The following is a 5,000-nucleotide window of genomic DNA, read 5'->3' on the forward strand; positions in this document are numbered from 1 at the left end:
GCCCGCCTTTGCCCCTATTGTTTCCCATTCGACTCCATCCGCCGCTATGCTCCGCTTTGATTGATGTGCGATGAATTGCTCATCCCACCGCCCTCCCACCCCCCCCACTATTACCCTCTTCCACTGTCAGCCGATGACGGGTTTTCCCGGTCCTGCTGGCGGGGTGTGAAATTGGTGGAAAGTGAATTTATTCCCACTCGAAATGCGTGCGATTCTCAAACACGTTTGCATTTTATGGTGTCTTGCTCTCGAGGGGATTCGACCGACTTGGCGGTAGTGCTGAGGCGATAACTCAGCATTTTAGATATGCAAAACTGGGTTCTGTGGCACATACTGTGCTGAGCTGCAAACACGACAGCGACACACAACCGGAATCGAACAAGATTGGTTACTGCTTTCGTCTGTTTCTTCACTGTCGCAGGTTCTACACAAGTTCGAGTATCGCATATTATTTGATCATTCGCCTCCAAGTAGGCGCCAGCTCTCGCACACTCTCTCGCACACTTAAGTAGGCTGCTGCTTCTGCCGTGGTGATGTGATCGGCGGCAGGAGCTGTGTGTGCTGTCCCCGCGCGATCAGGCCGCAATACCGCACGGCAGGAACAGGCCAAGGATGCGCTGCTCTCGCCTCTCTCTCGCTCTCTCTCATCGCGCACAGTTTCTGCGGTTCGCATGAAACCAAAAAAAACATTTTTAATTGTTTTTAACACCCTACAAGAGCCGACCCCCCTTTTGCTTTTTTTGTGCTGTTCACTGATCCATTTGTTTGAAAGAGTTGCTCGTGAGAGGTGAGAGTCAGCAGCGCGGTGGATTGCTCATTCTCTTGGGGCTCCGCGGTGGATTTACACTACGATAACGGGGGCTGTCCGCATACTACCGCCGAACGTTGCGTATACTACGTTTGCTTCTCTGTCTCCATCTCGCTCGCTCTCTTTCTCTACAATCGTCTTGGTTGATGCTACTATTTCCGCTCGGCGTGTACTATACGCACCGGCCTACTACTAGCAAACGGTGGTGTCCAGAAAAGAGCGCCACACCGTCACTAGTACTGGATGACAATGGCGAGATCAGAGTATGCGAGAGCAAGTGAACCGCAAGTGCAACTAGCACGACCCATAGCATGCTGCTGTTGCCGTTGCTGCTGGTAAAGGTGTGATAAACATACCATTTTGTCGTCACGATTCGTGTCGTGTGGAGCAACAGAAACGCACACCGCGACCATTCCGTGCATTTGTTTGTTTGACCTGTGGCAGTGTGTATCAGTTTGGTAGGAATAAATGATGCATTAGTAGGGCGCGTTGGGTCGGTTGAGGGTGGTGGGTTGGCGCATAATCAACCAACAAGTTGAGGGGGAGAATATTGACACCATTTTAGCGGACAGCGGACGGGCACCTCAGCACCGAGGGTGCGTTAGTCCTCGTCGTTCTCGAATGAATTATTAAGGCCTGTGCGTGCCTTCGTTGTATCATTGTGGATGCAAGGTTCATCCGCCAGCCAGCAACAACGACAACAGAGAGTGCGAGATAACGTTTACGGTTTCACTCTCTCTCCCTCTCTCTCGAGTGCGGAAATGAAGTGCGTACACAGCTGCTCAAATCCCTCCGGATGTTGCCTCGTTCTGCCTGTTCGGTGGACACCGGGTGGAACCAAGAGCGGGGGTGGTGGCACAAAGAAGAGGACCCGACCAACCCGAAAAGATGGTGCTACTATGGAAAGAATGGAATACAAGAGAGAGGACGAGAGAGAAAACCCGGAGAGTAGCGAACAGGGTCAGTATATCGGCAAGATGAATGAATCTGAAGTGGGCACGGCGACGGCGCCGCGCCTGTCGTGTACCGTCGTAGGCGCAAACCCCCGCTGCTATAACCCGCTCGTCCGGTATAGTGGCCCCGTGTTACGAGTACGAAATGAGCAAAAGCGGGCAAACACGAGCGAACTTCGCCAAAGAAGAGTTACGTTTACGAGAGAGTGGGCTCTTGTTGGATGGAGAGTGAAATGCAGCGCGCCACGAATGAAAATCATCATAAACCGATCGAAAGATATAGTACCGTGGTCATGGATGGAGCAGGGTGGCGGGGGTCATTTGGAGACGAAGTGCTGGCGGACACATCAATGAGAACGAATGAAGAATGAGGGCACCTTTTTGCACAGCCACACATTGCTCGCATCGTTTGATTAGATCCCGGCCGATAGCCCGATCCATCCAAACAAGCACTGATCGATGCGAAAAGCGCCATCTTGTGCGTTGACATCACATCATCAGAGGTAAAGTGTCCCCTTCCTCAAGAGAGAGCATCATTCTAAGTGGAACACATTCGACCACAGCTCCCAGCGTAACCTTGAGTGACGTTTTGATGGACCTAATTTGCGAAATTCCTTATCTCCGCCTTCAGATGCGACAAAGCCCGATAAGTAAATTTTTCAGTGACATACCCCCTATCCCCCATTGGCGATGAAACCTGAAGAGTGCGCAACCGATACGCTGATATCGATCAGCAATGGGTACGGATAAGATGATGGAGTTTTCAGAGAATCCTAAAAATAACAAGTCCCCCACCGTCGCCGCTCCATGGCGATGCGTCTCTGCGTCAACCGTACCATCACGTCCCGCAAGAGGGTTTGCTGCTCCTTCTCGGCTGGATGGTTCCCCCTCTTCTGTCGTCGTTATCGTTTGATTAATCAAACAATGTGTTCTGACGTGTTCTTGAGGTTTAACGTGACTCTCTCTCGCGTGCTCTCTCTCTCTCTCTCTCTCACTCTCTCTCTCTCTGTCGATGGCGAAAAATGCATCCACCAATCGTCAGCTAACAAAGCAGGCATACGAATTGCATGACAGCCAACCGTTGTCCTGGATACTGGGTCGTTCTGGTTTTGGGGGTCACGCTAGAGGTTCCGCGGGAATCTGGGAATCTCCGATTTGACGAGCTCAAGCAACACAACTTTCACAACAACCATGTTTGCATTAATTAATGCGCAATGTGTTTTCCATCTGTCTAACAAGTTTAGAACTTTCGCCGTGAAGGCAGACTATCCCTGGCGTTAATTAAAACGCGCAGCGTGGTATTCTACTTTGTCCTTGTCATTGTGCCAGCACCCCACCCACCACAACACCGCTGGATACCAGCACCAGGTATCGATCCGTACAATTTACGCATCACTCTGGCGGGGGTACTGTTCTACTAACTTCTTTGTTGAAGTTTCCGCAAAAGTCGTTGTCAAAAGTTTCGCGAAGTGATCTACACACATACACACACACCGAGTCACACAGATCCCACCTCATGGTACAATCGCGGCAAGTCTTGAGCACCGAAATAGCAGAACGTCTGACGCGAGGCGCATTGTAGCCGAACAAGGCACTCCAAACCGTCGTTCTCTTGTCGTCGGGTACTTACGTCGCGTAATTTATTGGTACCTCCAACGGTGGGGTGTATAGTAGCACCCTCAGCATCAGAACATCGGCAGCACCCTCGCGATGCAATTGCGCAAATTAGCTTCACCTCAGCAGGGAGAGTGTTTGAAGGAATTCGATTTCCTACTGCTCCTTTCGGTTGCTGCACACATGGCATTCATCGGCATTCGCGGCACCGGTTTGCGTTTCGCTGCTGCACACATTGATTGGAATCTATTTTCTCTTGTTGCTCTCCGGAGGAAGTACTATTTTCGTCGATTCCGTTTGCGAGTTTTGCATCTTCATTCACCGATTCCATCGCGCCTGGTCGGCTAGTTCGGTGTTTTTTCACTCCGATGCTTTGAAATTTCCCGGGCCTTTTTTTCCTCGATCCATATTTTCGAGACAACAAACAGCGAAGCTTTGGCGGTGCAGACACACACACACACCCCACACTCCACGATATTGGTAAACATGCGCACACACAAACAGGAAGTTTGTTTGTCTGCGGCAAAGTTTATTTATTGGCTGGTCCCGTTTGCTTTGCACCGACGACGGCCAATGTTTATCCTTCAACCAAGAGTTTTCGGGAGGTTCCAATTTTGTGGTCCGGCATCGATGGTGTAGCAGTGCATCCCCCGTTCCATTGCACTGCTAGGGAGAGTCATTTGCAAGATCTTGTAGATCGATCGTCTAGACACTCTGGACATGTTTCCACTAACTTGAAACAGATGTTGGGCGGAAGAAGGTTCGTTAAAAGTGATCACTAACTTGTGAAATCATGTGGTACCCAGTTCCTTATTTCTCCTTGAGCCCATCAAACCACACTCCAATGCCAACTGCGATGGTCACGATGGCCCCTGCATCGTGCCTAGCACGATAATTAGCGATTCGAGGCCTTTTTCGCACCTGCGCCAGCATCGTCCAGATCGACTGAGCTGAACGTTAAATGATATATTCGCAAGCCGAGGATTGGCTGTGTTGTGCAAATCACGTGTCTCTCACTAATCGAAGCAATAGCAGCAGCAGCAGCAGAGGCTCGCAGTCGACAGTGACGCCACTCGGCAGTAACTCCTTTATCCAGCGCTAACAACAGTAGGAGAAGAAGTGGTTGCTACTGCTCTTGCCGACGATGATGATGGTGATGATGCTGATGGGTGGTGATGGACGAGCCGAGAGTTTTTACATAATCTCGTCTAATTGATAGGCAGCCGGGGCGGATAGGTTGGCGTTAAGGTTGTGCTCACCGCTGTCTGTAGAGTGGGCTGATGTCAAGAAGGTCTTAGATAACCGGAACGCGCTACGGTAATAGGATGTGACACATCTCTCTTTCTGCTCTTGACCGTTTCGCCAGCTTCACGGATAAATCGATTACCGATTGCTTTACGTGCTGGTTCACTTTTTTGATGAATTTTTCACTCAAAACGTTGCAAAAAGAAAAGAACACAAGTTATAACACGAATGGAGGCGGCCAGCTCTTCCATCTTTATTTCAATTTTCATCGAACGCTAGCAGAGCGGGACCGCCTACTGCGAGTTGGTTTAAAACCGATCGACTCGCAGCGTGAAGGAGCGCGCAGTGCGTGGATGTACTTTTCCCGGTCACAGAGATTC

At 50.3% G+C, this 5,000-nt stretch overlaps 1 protein-coding gene across 7 annotated transcripts in view; it reads left to right on the top strand.

Annotated features, from left to right (window-relative positions):
* Positions 1-5,000, top strand: part of LOC125958141 (ankyrin repeat domain-containing protein 11) — a 23,223-nt gene that overhangs the window by 5,545 nt on the left and 12,678 nt on the right. The window lies entirely within an intron of this gene.

This window comes from Anopheles darlingi, chromosome 3 (genome assembly GCF_943734745.1).
Source record: "Anopheles darlingi chromosome 3, idAnoDarlMG_H_01, whole genome shotgun sequence".
NCBI classification, from domain to species: Eukaryota; Metazoa; Arthropoda; class Insecta; order Diptera; family Culicidae; genus Anopheles; species Anopheles darlingi.